The sequence below is a fragment of the Lactuca serriola genome, chromosome 9 (genome assembly GCF_051521515.1).
Source record: "Lactuca serriola cultivar US96UC23 chromosome 9, Lser_US96UC23_V15, whole genome shotgun sequence".
In the NCBI taxonomy this organism is placed as follows: domain Eukaryota; kingdom Viridiplantae; phylum Streptophyta; class Magnoliopsida; order Asterales; family Asteraceae; genus Lactuca; species Lactuca serriola.
In genome coordinates, this window is record NC_136416.1 from 135,376,745 (window position 1) to 135,394,756 (window position 18,012).

The following is an 18,012-nucleotide window of genomic DNA, read 5'->3' on the forward strand; positions in this document are numbered from 1 at the left end:
CCAATACTAAAACATAAATTGGCATTTCCCTATATGTAGAGTTTAGTATATTAGCATTAGTTATCGACATGGAAACTCACTAGTGCGTGTGTTTGATGTCGTAGGATCCCGGTAGTAAGACGTTGGTGCATCCCGAAGTACCGCTTGTGCCTACACAAAACATCGTGAGTATTCACGCACTCCCCTATTTTCAGTTTTTATGTTTTGGGGTGGAAAAGCATGTCCAGAAAGACTATTATTTGCATGTTGTATTTAAATTGATTTGTATCAAACACGATTGCTATTGTATTGCTATGTTTCTCTATGTATGTCTATGCAACACGGAACATGAGAACTTATCGTACTAAGGCCCTTCCCTTATCTCTAACCATTAACTCTTTGAGCCAATGGTCATTATGGATAGCGCTATTAGGAATTGACAACTCCTCACTCGCCCGAATCGCTGGAGTGCATGATACCATATTCATCTATGGAACGATAAGCATAGATCTCGATAGGGCTACAGTCATAGGTTTGGTTGAGACTCATTGTTTGCTCATACACATACAAACTCGTTTCTCGTTATAGCAATAAACTTGTATTCCTTAATAGCAATCAACTTTATTTTATCATTAAAGCAATGTACTTGTACTTACGAAAAGCATTATTGTACCCTCGATCTATAAACTTGTGATACTCACCAACTATTTTCATAGTTGACGCTCGTTTTACATGCTTTTTCAGGAAATCATTAGTAAGTGAATGTAAAGATTCATCATCATAGAGCATGCTGCATTGTGTTGAAGCTATTATGAAGTTATATTTTGATTAATGTTGTTTTGGAAAAACTTGTACTTTGTTTCTTTTAAGCTACGGGTTGTAAACTTTTAAATACTGCTATGGTGATGTATCTTTATCTTTTGCAATGAAACTGTTATCGCTGTCATACCTTGCGTTTCCGCTTTAGCGGGGTGTGACATTTTTCTAGTAATGACTTATGTATAATGATATGTTTTAGCACTTGTTTCATGCATCATAACACAAATCTCGATTTTTAGGTCCTTTTGACTAGTTTCAACACCATAAACACACAAAAGTATGTAAATAAACATAGAAATCATACAAGGCATACACATAATGATAGATCTACACATTTGCTTGTATTCTCCCCCCACAAAACTTATAAAAACCGAAAATAAGGGGGTATGAAGCTCACCTTGGGTGTGGTTTCGGTTTTGGAGAGGATTGGAAGAAGTTTGAAGTAGTTTTCGGCCCTAGCACACTATGATGAAGATCTCAGCCTTGAGGTGGTTCTAAGATGCAAGATCATGATTTTTGCATGGATTATGAAGAGATTTTTGATAAAACAAAGAATCTAGATCATAGATCCAAGCATAACCTTACCTTAGATGAAGAGTTTGTGGAAATATCCCCTTGAAAACCTTCTAATTTTCGAGATCTTGAAGAAGAATGGAGGAAGTTTTCTTGAGAGAGAGTTGTGAGAGAATTGTGTGTGTGTGTAATCGGCCGAGAGTGAGAGAGGGAGAGAAGAAGAGGATGGATTGCATGGAAAAATGAGTCTTGCATGGATGTTTGGGGTGTAAAGGCTTGGATATCCCCCATGCAAAAGTGAGGTGGCATGAGGAAGTCACCCCCCCCCTTTTTCTTCTTGGATTGGGCCTTGGGCCGAGAATATGGAAGGAAAAAGAGTTTTTGGGCTTTATTGCCCCTAAGCCCATATAGAGGTTAGGTTGGATGATTTTTGACCCAAAAAAAATATAATATGATTTTTACACTTTGTTGGGCTAGTTTAGGTTAATCATGGTTCAAAATTTTTAATTTATTTCATTCTAGGCCCACTATGGCCCAAAATGTTGAAATAAATGGATGTGGGTTCAATTAGAGCCCATTTAAAGGTTCTAATCCCATGATAGTCAAATTGGAGGCTTATTGGCCCAATGAGTCCAATAAGGAAGTCCTAGTCCCAAAATGGACCTAACAAGAACTTCTAGGGTTTCCAATTGCTTGTTGACTATTTGTAGCACTTGTATGGTGTACTTGTTTGAAAATTAGATGTCATAGAGTAAGCATCATACATGCTCTTTGAGTTTTTGATTTTACATTTAACTTGAGTGTAGAGATTACATGACACAAAATTTCTAGTTGTGACATCATCCCCCCGTTAGAGGGAATTTCGTCCCGAAATTCTGTTTGAAAGCTAGATTTGAGAATGCTAGAATAGGTGAGGGTACTTTTGCTTCATTTGGTCTTCGCGCTCCCATGTGATTCTGGCCCACGCTTCGCGTTCCACCGTACCTTCACGATCGGGATGCGGCTTTCCTTAGTACGCTTCACCTCCCTGTCCATGATTTCAACTGGTTCTTCTACGAACTGGAGATTCTCGTTGATTTTGATTTCGTCAAGGGGAATGACGAGTGTTTCATCTGATAGGCACTTCTTTAGATTAGAGACATGGAACACGGGGTGAACATTGTTTAGCTCTGTGGGTAGCTGCAGCTTATACGCCACTGGACCTATTCGGGCGACGATCTCGAAAGGTCCAATGTATCGTGGGTTCAATTTTCCCCGTTTTCCGAAACGAATAACCCCTTTCCAGGGTGAGACTTTCAACAGTACTCGATCACCGACCTGAAACTCTAAGGGCTTTCGTCATTTATCGGCGTAGCTCTTTTGTCGGTCGCGCGATGCTTGTAATCGAGCCCTGATTTGGACGATCTTTTCCGTGGTTTCGCGAATGATATCTGGTCCCGTTAGTGCTTTGTCCGACGTATGTGTTTTCGCTAGTTGGGTATCACCCACCTCAGCCCAACATAACGACGATCTACACTTACGCCCGTACAGTGCTTCGAAAGGAGCCACCTTGATGCTCGAATGATAACTATTGTTATACGAGAATTCGATTAAAGGTAAGTGGGTGTCCCAAGACTTCCCAAAGTCTATCACACATGCGCGGAGCATGTCTTCGAGCGTTTGGATGGTTCGTTCGCTTTGACCATCCGTTTGCGGATGATAAGTGGTGCTCATGTCGAGATGAGTTCCCATTGCCTTATGGAGTGATTGCCAAAAACATGAAGTGAACCTATTGTCCCTATCCGAGATAATAGATATTGGCACTCCGTGGAGTCTCACGATTTCTCGAACGTATAAACGCGTCAATCTCTCCATCTTGTAGGATTCTTTGATTGGCAGGAAATGGGCAGATTTCGTCATTCGGTCGATTATTACCCATATGGTGTCTAGTCCATCCGACGTTTTGGGTAACTTGGTCACAAAATCCATAGAAATCCCCTCCCATTTCCACTCAGGAATTACCGGTTGCTGTAATAACCCTGAGGGCTTCTGGTATTCCACCTTTACCTTGGCACACGTAAGGCACTTACTAACGTAGGTAGCAATTTCTGCCTTCATGTTAGGCCACCAATAGTGTTGTTTAATATCCAAATACATCTTGTCTGAACCAGGATGAATGGAGTATCACGTCTTGTGGGCTTCCTTCATAACTACCTCCCTAAATCCTCTGATTTTAGGGACCCAAATATGGTTCATGAAGTAGTATACTCCATTCTCCTTTGCCTCTAGGTTCTTCTCCATCCCGTGCAATGCTTCGCTTGTCCTGTTTTCCGCTTTCATTGCCTCCGACTGGGCTACCGCAATTTGAGTGGCTAAGTGAGATTGGACGGTTATAGAGAGAGTTTTCGTACGACGATTTGAGTACTCCTTCCGACTTAATGCATCAGCTACCACGTTGGCCTTGCCCGGGTGGTACTTGATTTCACACTCGTAATCGTTTAATAATTCAACCCATCTTCGTTGCCTCATGTTCAACTCTTTCTGGTTCAAGATGTGCTGGAGACTTTTGTGGTCCGTGAAGATGGTGCACTTTGTACCGTACAGGTAGTGCCTCCAAATTTTCAGGGCGAAGACCACGGCTCCCAATTCCAGGTCATGGGTCGTATAATTTTCCTCGTGCGTCTTTAGTTGGCGAGATGCGTAAGCTATCACCCTTCTACGCTGCATGAGAATGCAACCTAAGCCCTGATTTGACGCGTCACAGTAGACCATGAAATTTTCCGTTCCCTCCGGTAGCGATAGTACCGGGGCGCTACAGAGAGCTTGTTTCAGGGTTCGGAATGCGGTTTCTTGTTTGTCCGTCCATTTGAATGGTACGCCCTTTTGTGTAAGCGAGGTAAGTGGCTTGGCGATCTTAGAGAAGTTTTGAATGAATCTCCTATAGTAGCCTGCTAGACCTAAGAACTGACGGATTTCTGTGGGTGTTGTCGGGATTGCCCATCCTTCAACAGCTTTGACTTTAGAGGGATCCACATGGATTCCATCTTGGCTGACTACATGACCTAGGAAGTTCACACTCCGGAGCCAGAACTCACACTTGGAGAGTTTGGCGTAAAGCTTTTCCGATCGCAGAGTTTCTAGGACTTGTCGGAGATGTTGGCCATGCTCTTCTTTGCTTCGAGAATAGACGAGGATGTCATCGATAAAAACAATGACAAAGTTGTCGAGGAATGGTCGACAGATTCGATTCATTAGGTCCATAAATGCGGCAGGGGCGTTTGTCAAACCGAAGGGCATTACGACAAATTCATAATGTCCGTAGCGAGTTCGGAAAGCGGTTTTTGGAATATCCTCTTCCCGGACTTTGAGTTGGTGATATCCGGACCGTAGATCTATCTTAGAAAAATAACTAGCTCCTTGGAGCTGATCAAATAGATCATCGATTCGTGGGAGTGGGTAGCGATTTTTAACAGTGAGTTTATTTAACTCTCTGTAATCGATGCACATTCTAAAAGATCCGTCCTTCTTTTTGACAAAGAGGACTGGAGCTCCCTATGGCGAGTAACTAGGGCGGATGAATCCCTTGTCCAAGAGTTCGCTGAGTTGGCTGGACAATTCCTGCATTTCAGCAGGAGCTAGCCGATAGGGTGATTTAGCGAGAGGAGTTGCTCCTGGAACGAGGTCAATTCGAAACTCCACTTGTCTCTCCGGGGGTACTCCTGGAAGATCTTCAGGAAACACGTCTGGAAATTCACATGCTATGAGAATGTCTTGAACGTTAACCTCTTCCTTGGTTTTATCCACTATGTGAGCCAGGAACGCCAAATTGTTCTTTCGTAGATGTTTTTGTGCCTTGATGCACGAGACGAGGCGGAGGTTCATGCTAGGTTTGTCTCCGTAAATTACTAGGGTTTCATGATTGGGAAGGCGAAAGCGAACGGCCTTCTCGTGACACATAATTTCAGCATGGTGGGGGCTTAACCAGTCCATGCCAATAATCACATCGAAACTCCTAATTGATACGGGCATCAAGTTTATCCGAAAGACGTGTTGATTTAGGGTTAGGGTACATCCGATGTAGATTTCCCTGGTGGATTCGGTTTTCCCATTGGCCATTTCCACCGTAAAGGTTTCATTGAGCTTCTGGGGTGGTTGTTTTAATAAATGCTTAAACTTATTACTTACGAAGCTTCGTTCCGCTCCGGTGTCAAACAGGATGCATGCATAGGTGTGGTTTAGGAGAAACGTACCGGTCACAACTGCGGGGTCCTGAACCGCCTCTCCTTGACCCATGGTCAGCATCCTTCCTGTTCCTCCGTTCCCGGGATTGTTGTTGTTAGGGCAGCCTCAGCGGAAGTGCCCAGTCCTCCCACACTCGAAGCAGGTGTGGCTAGGCCCTGCATTATTGCCGCCGATAGTGATGTTGTTGTTGTTGCGATGGTTGTTGTTGTTGCTGGTTCTGGGGAGGGTAAGCCCTACAGTTCCTCGACGTGTGTCCTCTTCGATTACAACTGGTGCACTGTAACTCCCTGCATTCTCCATTGTGATGGAAACCGCACTTGTTGCATTTGGGAAGATTACCGGAATAAGGTCTGGAAGCATTTGAAGCCGCTGAGGCTTGAGCATGTGGTGTGGCTGGAACCGGTGCGGTGGCAGCATTAACCGCCACTGTATGCTGCTTTTTAGAGGTCTCGGGGCCCTGACGTCCCTTCCTCTTGTTGTTCTTCCCTTTCTTGCCATCACCTTCCTTCTTGCCCTCAATCTCTGCTGGCTTCTCGCCCTTTTTGTTGTTATCGTCATACAACTTCTTTGCCAATCTTTTCGCACTGTCGAATGTTTCCGGGTTTGCAGCTATCACGTTTCCTTGGATTGGTGATGTTCGTCCCCAAATGAATCGCTCAATCTTCTTTCCTTCCGAGGTGATCATACCCGGGCATAACAGAGATAGTTCGCTAAATCTCGATATGTAGGCATCGATATTCGCATTCTGCACAGTGAGGTTCCACAGCTCCTGCTCCATTTTCTGAATCTCGCCGTGCGGACAGTATTCAGCCATCAACATTTCCTTCATCTCCGACCACGGCATGGAGTTGGCTACAGGGAGTGTCATGGCTTCCACGTGTCCGTTCCACCAAGTGAGCGCTTGGTCGACCAGAGTGCAAGCTGCGAACTTCACTTTCATCCCCTCAGGACAATCGCATATCTCGAATACCGATTCCACCTTCTCGATCCATCGCTTCAGAGTGATCACTCCTCCAGTGCCGTTAAAAGTTCGTGGTTTGGCGTTTGTGAAGTCCTTGTAGGTACATGTTTTGGTGGGTCCTTGATTCATCCCGTTGTTCGAACTCCCGGACCCTTGCCCGTTGCCTCCTCCGTTGTTCCCTCGGTGAAGTTGTGCCATAGCTGCGGTGACCGCAGCAGACACGGCCGCCTGGAATGCAGTGGAGTCAACTTCGGGTGGGGTTGGTCCAGGGTTTCCGCGAGTAGGTCAGCGAGGCATCTTTCTGTCATGAAACGGAAAGATGTTGAGTGTTTGGGGTTTCTGGAAGGTTGTGACCCTACTGACTAGGTGCAATGTACGTACTAAAACATTCCTACCATTCATCATACAATCATAGATTCACAACACATAGCAATTTGTAATATTATAACAAGGCACGTAAAAGTTTACTAATATTATCCGCATTTGATATATGAAAAATTTGCTCGTAAGAGCATACATGAGTGACACTAGTTCGACAGCATAATGGCTCTATGAGTAGTGTAGTCACTTAAACATAGAGTCGAGGTACATAGCATAGTTCCTAATGATCTACTAAGATAAGTCTAACCCTAGTCGCGATGAGATGCGCCCGGAGGTGGTGGCGGGGTCATATGCCGAAATGTTGTGCTAGCAACTGAGCCATCTCCGTCATGTCTCCGATAACTTCATCCCTCTCATGCTCAGCTCGCACTGCCCGGGCCTCCATGACGTACAACTGTTGGCGCAGTGCGGCAATCTCAGCTTCGGGAGAACGGTTCTCCCTTGGGGGGTTCATTGGTGGAGCGGGGTGGTCTGGTTGCGCCTCATCCACACACGACGTGACGTGATTCTTGTCCTGGTCTTGCCCTTCCTCGACATCATCGCTGGTATCTCCAAACTCATAGTCGGTGTCTATGTATTCGTCATGTTCGACGTCGTGTGCTCCCTCCGGATTCCCTTCTGGTTCATCCTCAAGCATCCCGTGAGCCACTAGGACCTGATGGAACTGGATACCCTGCTGATCTTCCTCCATGACGACTGGGGGAAAATATAAACTATCGTCACTCTCCTGACTATGATTTATGCTAACTAGACGCTCTCTTTTTGGTGATAAGGGGTATAGTTTTAGGTTCCCTAGCTATCATGATCTCATGAGAACGTGTGTTAGTCATACCTTGGAGAGAATGTAGTTGATCAGGCTACATCCACTCCTTGGTACCACTAAGAACAGTCCTGATTTAACCGAGATACTAGCATTATCTTGTTTGGTTCGGTGTTATGTTCCTTGTTCCTAATGCAGGAAATGGTGTTTTATTGTTGTATTTTACTTGTTTTGTTCAGAGTTATGTTAGTCCCTCTTTTGGTTTATAGTTGCATATCAATGGATGGTTAAATATGCTAGTTCACAATAAACAGAGCTCTGATACCAACCTGTCACACCCCCGAACCAGATGGCGGAAACGTCCGGGGGCTGTTGTGACTCAATTGAATACCATCACAATGAATATACATGAAACATAACATCATTCATCACCAAGCATTTGAATATTACAACTGATAGTGTTTACATCCGTTACATTGTTCCATAATGTTACATGCCCCAAAAGTAACTTGTTCGTTACTAATTAAACAACAGCAAAACGTCATAGAGTACAATTCTTCCTTCACTTTATCTGTTACCTAAGAATACAAGTATTTTGAAAAACGTCAACATATGAAATGTTGGTGAGTTCATAAGTAATGTTTGAATCCAATGTTTTGTATTGTTTTGAAAACCACCAGAAAATCCGATATTTTCTGAAAATAGTATAGTATAAAAGGTGTGAAGATCCATAAGCATGCTTGTTTGTTTCTATAAATGTAAGTGTATGATTTGTAAAACTTGGTATGTAGTTCGTAGGTGTAATAATTGAAAACACTAGGAAAACACGACGTCTTCCTATCACTTCGCTTTAATTAGTTTAAGTGTTGTTATTTCGTTACGATAGGTGTATTCGTTGAGCTCCGAAGACGTTGGATTAATAGTGGATTGTGAATTGTTGTAACATACATTAATGAAAACGACCAGTTGACAACCGTACAAACGATCCCTTAGGCGTCACTTGCACTTATTCACTTAACCCCCCCCCCCCCCCCCCCCGCGGACTCATGTAGCCCCACGACCGAGGGGAAAAAAAAAGAAGGTGCGAAGCCCCCGGTATTTCCCTACGTCATTCAAGGCTATAGTGAATGCGAAGGGCCCTTAGCCCAACTCGCATTGGTGAATTCTCGACTTCGCTAGCAGTACCGAAGGACCCTTTGGGACCAGTAGCACGTTTGCCATTGAAAGTCCTTTTACACGGAATTAAGTCGTATTAGACCCAACGACATGTAAGCAAATTTCCTTCGGGCATAAAGATCATGTCATTGGGCTAGCTAGGCCCAACAAGCATGATTTGAAACTTTTGGGCCCAAGGACGGAGTGTCGACGTCTAGTGTATTTCCGCGAGTGTATTGAGTTTCCGAGATTTCCATGTGTGTATTGGAGTATCGTCGCGTTAGTAGTTTCGGATTTGTTATTGATTTGAGACCGAATCAATTCGTTTGATAACGATTTTTGGTATTGTAGGTGTATTGTAATTTGCCGATAGTCGAGGTACTAGCATTTCATCATGTCGGGTTCATTGATTAAGACCTTAGTCGTTTACATTTTTCAGACCCTTCTTTTTAGACGAATTTACACTTTTGGACCCTCATATAAAATAATTTATATTTTAGTCCTTAAGCCATTATTCTTGACACTTTAGCATCAAAACTTTTAGAAAGTATTTTTCAGCTCAAAGCTTTTTGAAAAAAAACAGTTTTAGTCCCTCAAAATGAAACTTTTTCGGCTGGAACCTTCATTTTCGCAAATTTTACATTTTTGGCCCAAAATAGAGAATTTTTGTATTTTTGGTCCCTTTTAAATGTGAAAAGCATTTTTAACCTTTGAAATGGACTTGGGACACTAGTAGTCCCCTGTTTTACAAAAAAATGCATTTTCAGCCCCTCAACTTTGAAATTTTTGCATATTGGGCCTTATTGGGCCGAAAAGTTCATTTTTAGCCCATTAAGTTTAGAAATTTACATTTTAAACATTTTAAAGTGTATATTTCTGGAAAATCACTTTATGAAACTGTTTTGACACATCTTAACCTCCAGAATTTGTATTTTGACATTTTGAGCCCTTAAACTTCATATTTTTAGCATTTTAAGTCCAAAAATGTGATTTTTAGCCCAAGATGTTCATCTAAACCAACTTGGTTATTTTTCTAGTAATGCCTTATGTATAATGATATGTTTTAGCACTTGTTTCATGCATCATAACACAAATCTCGATTTTTAGGTCCTTTTGACTAGTTTCAACACCATAAACACACAAAAGTATGTAAATAAACATAGAAATCATACAAGGCATACACATAATGATAGCTCTACACATTTGCTTGTATTCTACCCCTACAAAACTTTTAAAAACCGAAAATAAGGGGGTATGAAGCTCACCTTGGGTGTGGTTTCGGTTTTGGAGAGGATTAGAAGAAGTTTGAAGTGGTTTTCGGCCCTAGCACACTATGATGAAGATCTCGACCTTGAGGTGGTTCTAAGATGCAAGATCGTGATTTTTGCATGGATTAGGAAGAGATTTTTGATAAAACAAAGAATCTAGATCATAGATCCAAGCATAACCTTACCTTAGATGAAGAGTTTGTGGAAATATCCCCTTGAAAACCTTCTAATTTTCGAGATCTTGAAGAAGAATGGAGGAAGTTTTCTTGAGAGAGAGTTGTGAGAGAATTGTGTGTGTGTGTAATCGGCCGAGAGTGAGAGAGGGAGAGAAGAAGAGGATGGATTGCATGGAAAAATGAGTCTTGCATGGATGTTTGGGGTGTAAAGGCTTGGATATCCCCCATGCAAAAGTGAGGTGGCATGAGGAAGTCAAACCCCCCCCCCCCTTTTTCTTCTTGGATTGGGCCTTGGGCCGAGAATATGGAAGGAAAAAGAGTTTTTGGGCTTTATTGCCCCTAAGCCCATATATAGGTTAGGTTGGATGATTTTTGACCGAAAAAAAATATAATATGATTTTTACACTTTGTTGGGCTAGTTTAGGTTAATCATGGTTCAAAATTTTTAATTTATTTTATTCTAGGCCCAATATGGCCCAAAATGTCGAAATAAATGGATGTGGGTTTAATTAGAGCCCATTTAAAGGTTCTAATCCCATGATAGTCAAATTGGAGGCTTATTGGCCCAATGAGTCCAATAAGGAAGTCCTAGTCCCAAAATAGACCTAACAAGAACTTCTAGGGTTTCCAATTGCTTGTTGACTATTTGTAGCACTTGTATGGTGTACTTGTTTGAAAATTAGATGTCATAGAGTAAGCATCATACATACTCTTTGAGTTTTTGATTTTACATTTAACTTGAGTGTAGAGATTACATGACACAAAATTTCTAGTTGTGACAGATTCACACACACATAAAAGCTCCTGTTTCTCTCTGGCCGTAAACTCTCTTCTGTTCATCCATCACTACTCCTCACCCTAACACCTCTATTTATACTTGTAGAACATGGCCGGAAACAAATGGGCCGTAAATGAGTTTACGGCCGTAAGGTGTTTACGGCCGTAAACTCAGCCGTAAACTAGGCCATAAATTCATAAATATTACAGAGAAATAAAATTTCCCAGAAAAGTAAAGTATAAACCATATTTTGACCTAACAGAATATCTCTTATAGAATGGCTTGAATCTCGTATCCTTGGAGCTTAAAGTCACAAATGTCACTCCTCTAATGGTTTACAAACACCACAAGCAAGAGGATGATATTAAAAGAGGAGAGGAGCACCAAAACCGTCCAAGATCTCTACCAGAAGACTTAGCCACGTTTTTGGGATCCCTAGGGTCTATTTATACTTGTATGGGCTGCTAGGGTTTCAAGAGAAACCCTAATTCTCTACTTAGGCCTTAAGCAATCCATGGAACCTTTCTAGAAGGCCCTTGGACGAAAATCATATGGGCTTCCCATATATTTCGTCCAAACCCCTTCCCTTTAGGAAGCCCACAATGCAATTATCTTCTATTTACAATATTAGTCCCCGAAGTTTAATTAATCTCTTTTAGCCACAAAATTAATTTCTTAATTAATTCTTGTACAATATTAATTAAACTCTATGATTTCTCTATTAATATATGATTCATATAATATATTAATAAACCATAATTAACCTCTTTCTTCATAAATCATCCTATCTAGTTGTTTGGATGAAGGCAACCCAAAAGGACCATGCACAACCGAGTCAAATACTTACCAAATATTGTTACGGGCCTAGACACTAATCCAACAGTCTCCCACTTGGATAAGTCTATTAACTATAAATGCAAGTATTATCTGATTAGCAATCGTAGCTCTCAAAGACATTGAACTCTAATCTTATCAGTAACCTGTCCTTTAGATAAGGGATCATATATTCCTCCATTCTATATATCGTATGAACTAAGACATGGATTTTAATCATGTTACACCCCCGGACCAGACGACGGAAACATCCGGAGGCAGGTGACTTCATTGTGCAGTATCATAACAATTGAATATAAATGAAACAGAGCAATCCAAACATCATACATTGAGATAACAAACTTACATGGTCTACATATTGTATTTGTTCTTCGAGTTATACATAAGATACATAAAGTAGAAAACTTCAAACTACAGCTAAATAGTCCTGCATCTGTGTCCCTATTTTCCTGCTTACTAGATCCATGAGAATACAAGTCGTTTTGAAAAGCGTCAAGTAAAAAGTTGGTGAGTTCATAAGCATTTTCTACAAAATCGTTTACACTTGTTTAGAATCGTTCTTATTGTACTTTCAGAAAATCTGATATTTTCTATTAAATCGTTTGAAGCCTTGCTTTGAAAGTGATGGATATATGTGTGCATGTCGTTACTTTTTGTTCATCCTCAAATTGAGTGATTTTGAAAAGTAGTGAAATAGAGAATAAAGTTGTAAATCTTGTTTTTCTTATCGGGTATAATTGAGTGTGTGCGTTCTAGTTCATCGTTACCGAAACCGTATAAAACCGTTTTCTTCAAAAAATCCTATATTTTCTGTTATAAAATATTCGTAGGTTCTATTTCCAACTGTGTAAACTTGCATATGTGAGTGTGTAGGTTTATCGTTTTCAAAATTGTATACAAATGTTCTCTATAAAGTCTTACATTTTCTGATTTGTAAAAATAGCAGTGGACATTCTACGCAATGAACAAGTACAGTCAAACAACAAATGCGGACCATCACTACCATGCATAGGACAGTAAACACAATGAGCTACAATTTATTTATGAGGTTTTCCTTACATAAATTTTTAGTCAAAATAACATATTTTAGTGAGTCGTTATGACTATACTAATCATGACGAAGACCTGTTTTGGTGCTTCTCAGGCACCCTCGGTTTGATAAAGACATTTGTCACCCTAGACTGGCCGGTCTAGCTGTAGCGAACAACGAAGGTGCGGGGTGTCAACCCCATATAGATCTATACACAAATTCTCGCTCTCCCTCCAGGAGACTCTGGCTATAACTCCTTACAGGACTTTAGGCGTACACTAATATTTTTATATTTAGGTACTTTTGAGATTTGTCTGACTAGAATATTGATAGCCTTTCGAGCAATCGTTCCGGAGGTACTAGGCGAGTTCCGAAGTCAATCCTCACTTCCAGAGTCAGGTGCGAAAACGGTAAGTCCCGACCGAGATGCGAGGCGGCTAGACATCCGAAACAGATCCAAAGGGTCCGATCATGGTGCTTCCGGAGTGAGGGAGGTTCCGAAATGATTTGTCACACCCCAAAACCAAGAACGGCGGAAACGTTCTGGGGCGGAGGACGTCATGTATAATATCAACAACAATGTAAAGTAGTAAACAAGCAACAACATCATCCATTGCATTAATAATATAATTATTATACAAATGTGTTATGTCAAATTTTGATAAACACTAAAGCATAAATCAAAATGAAAGATAAGTCTTGAACAAGCTCCATCTTCCTTTCTCCTTGCATCGGTACCTATCTATGATGACCTGAGGATACAAGTAATTTTGAAAGCGAGTATCAGCTTTGAAGCTGGTGAGATCATAAGTATTTAGTGACTTAATTTGTAAGTAAGTATTTGTATGTAAGAATTTGTAAGTCTATGTATTGTAAGTATTGAAAGTGTATATGAATTGTAAGTGTTTGAAAAACCCTAGAATCCCTATGATTCCTACTAGTATATGAAGGTGTCTTCTACCAAGACCTAACTAATCTCTATGTAGTCTTCTACCAAGACTTAACGGTTCTGTATGTTCGTTTCTTGTAAAAGTGTGTAATTTTCCCAAGTGTAACTATCATTATCAAAATATAGTTTTTACATTTATAGTTTAAGTGAAAAGATCACTAAATATCTGTACAGGGAGAATTAATGTAGTACTAAATCGTAGCGCTATAAGAACTACTGCTGTACTAATTACCTTAAACCGGATTTATATTAAGGCATTATGTGATAAATTGCACCATACTATCGACTAGTAACAACGACATAATGAATGGTCGTAATAACGGAATGACGTTTGGCACCCGCAGACTTGCAGGTCCGGGTGTAGCTAGCAGCAAGGTGTAGGATTGTCAATCCAGTATAGATCTATACGCAAACTCATGCTCTCCCTCCAAGAGACTCTGGCTACAACTCGAGTCATGACATTTAAGTCATGCTCCGATTTAAATCACAATAATTAACGTATTCTTGTATATGTAATGTAATGAACTGTTCTAGCTGTAATGTACGTGCTCTCTACCTAGCAAGTAAAGTAATGTAATGAACTGTTCTAGCTGTAATGTACGTGCTCTCTACCTAGCAAGTATAGTAATGTAATCATCCTAGTATAGTTGTATATGTTCTCTTCCTAGTATAGCTGTATATGTAATGTACTGTAATGTTCTAGAAAGTATTGACTCATGAATGAACTGACTCATTGTATGATATCGTGTTCTAGTAATTGTTCGAGTATCTTCCTAAACTACCCATATGGTAGTTTACTAGTAATCTAACTGGTACGTATGGACAAGGATGTATACCCTTGCTACCCAAAGGCATGGGATGAACTGGAAGGACCTTTTATGACTATATATGTACACATGATATATAACTAATATTTAAACGAATTTCGGACGAGTACCCGATATCCCACCAGACCACATCTCAAGCGCGAAAAGGAAATAGGGTGGATAGCCTTCCTAAGTCTTTTAAACATTTCTTATATAACTATACATATAGAGGCATGCAATTTATAATATAAAAGCATAAATAAGTTTTGTAAGACATTTGAAACATAAATATTATTTTAAGAAAAGATCGACTTGATGTCAATCTATAAAACAATTTGAAGGCATAAGTTTGATAAAACAGTTTAAGTATAAGGAAACATTTGTTTGAAACACAGTTGTAAATAAGTTTGAAAGGTAATGTACAGAGTAAGATGTACAATGTAATAAGGATTTTAAAACATATAAAATGTTTATAAAAATCATTTGAAGGAAACTGTTTGGTAAAACGGCTAATGAGTAGCTAAATCATTTGAATGCTGTATATTAATCACATGTGATTGATGTAATAACTAGCATAATTCTACTTATTAATAACATGTGATTGATATAAGAAGTAGCATGATTCTACTTGTATCCCCCCACATAAAAAATTTAAAAATAGTTTAAAACATTAGTTAAGGGGTATGAACTCACCTGCAGTAAGTGGCTGGATTTGAACGGACTGTTATCGTACGGAAGGATCGGACAAGTGCTTGGTGTCAAGTGAAGACTTAGACACACACAATGATCCTAATTACATATGAAGACATATGTATATAAATAATTAGTGATTAAAACACTAATTAAACAAGTATAAACATTTAAACGCGAGGAAAACACTTTTGGTCAAGTGCTAGGAGGCTAATGGGTTGCAACAAAGGATTGCAATGCCCCTAATGGGAGTTTAAGCTCTAATGACCATATTCTTTGGAGTTTACAGCCCAGGGGAGTAAACTCCTCGCCGTAAACTCTCAACCAAGTGCCTAAATGGAGCTTAGAATTATTACAACTCTAGTGGTGAATTGTTTCAAGGCTATAACAAGTGTTTGGGTACCATATGAACTCCTTTGGGGAGTTTACGGCCCATAGACCATATTCCCTTGGTGTTTACGGCCGTAAACTCCCTTGGGAGGGTGATTATAGTGTTTTCTAGCCTCTAAATTAACTAGGAACTAAACTAGGCTTTTGTACTTGTCTTTAGAAGAGTTTGTGGCACATTTGGCACCATTTTATGGAGTTTACGGCCCTAGAACCTTTTGGGCCGTAAACTCCCTTACTCTTGGTGTTCTAAGTGTGTTAGCAAGTCCAAAACTCATTTAGGTACATGCCCAAATTGGTCTCTTGGCTTAAGGAAGGAGTTAGGGTGTCATTTGACCCCTTTATAGGTGTTTACGGCCCAAGAGTTTGTCTTGGCCGTAAACTCCTTTTTCCTTGTGATTTCTTATGTTTGCTAGGCTATAAACACTTTAGGGTACTTGTCCTAATTTAATCTTAAGCCTTAGGAAGTGTTTCAAAGCATTTTGGCACTTAAAACTTGGAGTTCACGGCCTAAGAAGCTCCTTGGCCGTAAACTCCCTTCTAGCCATGATTCCTAATTGTTTTGTGGTATAAAGCATGAATTGGAGGCCCCTAGTTCGAGTTCTAAAGCTTTGAGGGTCATTGGAACCCTTTAGGACCTAAAAATGGAGTTTACTCCCCAAGAACGTTCTTGGGCGGTAAACTCTCGGATCTTACATATTTGGCATGTAATCTATGTTATTAAGCTTATAACAAGTATTATAAAACAACTAGAGAAGTATACTCACGATTTGGGATGAAAACCCGAAGATCCGTGAGAGAGAATATTGAATTTTCTCTAAATGGAATTCAACAAATGAACCAATTTGGTTCAGAATTCTATTTATAGTCCTGAGATATTTTTGGCAGAAAATATTTTTATTCCTGGAACGAACTCTAATGTCCTAGAATCTTGGAATAACATTGTTGCACAAAACCCTAGTGCATCCACTCTCCTAATATCTCCTTAAGTGTAAAAATCCTGAAAACTGCCAAACTTATACTCGAAATCTGAGTTTTCACTGTAACTGTTCTACTTCTATTGGCTTGATATGGTTTGTTCAGAATAGAAATTTCGGGTTGTCACATGATTTCCTCCTGCTTCCTTAGAAGGTCTTCCGGACCAAGAGGGTCCTTTTGGGTTCTCTCCTTAGGTTTTGGGTTGTTTTCAGTTGAGGAAGGTGCTTAGAGATATTTGAGATACGTGGAGAGATTTGGGAGAGGTTTCACATTATTGGAGAGATTTCACATACTTGGAGAGATTTGGGAGAGATTTCACATACTTGGAGAGATTTGGGAGATATTTCACATTCTTGGAGAGATTTGGGAGGGATTTCACATACTTGGAAAGATTTGGGAGAGATTCAATATACTTTGAGAGATTTCACATTCTTGGGGAGATTTAGGAGGGATTCGATATACTTAGAGAGATTTCACATACTTGGAGAGATTTAGGAAAGATTTCACATACTTGGAGAGATTTGGGAGAGATTCAATAAACTTGGAGAGATTTACATTCTAACACTACATGGCTCATTAGGAACTCATATTATATACTTACATGTGTTAGCACAAGTCCCACAATAGTCCTTGCTTACCTGATGACGAAATTTCCTAGCCAAAAAGGCTAGTTGTGACAAATCATACTCTTTGTTCACATATTGTTTCCCAATTTCTGATTAATGACGAATGAATACAGACTACAGTTGAACACATCAACTTAGTCCTGCCTTGGCCAAGCACTTAGGGTGTGATCGCTAAATCATCGAGGGGCCCACATATATCGCTTTTATCCCACTTTGGGTAAAAGGAACGGATAAACTTCGACTCGAATGCTCACTTGTACCTACTCATCAAATCACACACAACAATATGTTTTATAACACCAAGTTACTGGTGTGTTTACATATTATCAATGTGCAACCGAATTACAGAATACAACTCACACATCTCGGTTTCAAGAATATAAGATATTATCGTCTCACCAATCACTCGAGATAAAATCCATGAAGCGATCCAAGTGAGCGTGATTTTAATCCAATACTCTAATCTTATAGCAGCACTCATGAACTTTGCAGCAAACTTGTGCTATGTCCAAACACTTTAGACAATCTACAGGCGGATTCATGATAGTCTTCTTTCTTACCTACTTCCAAAGTATGAGTGACTGTGGAGGGTTTGAATAATCTTATTATTCAGGAAGTCAAAACATGCAAAGTGAAACACACAAAAATAATACTAATCCTATATGGCCCCGAACCTTTGAGTATAAATAAAACATTTTATT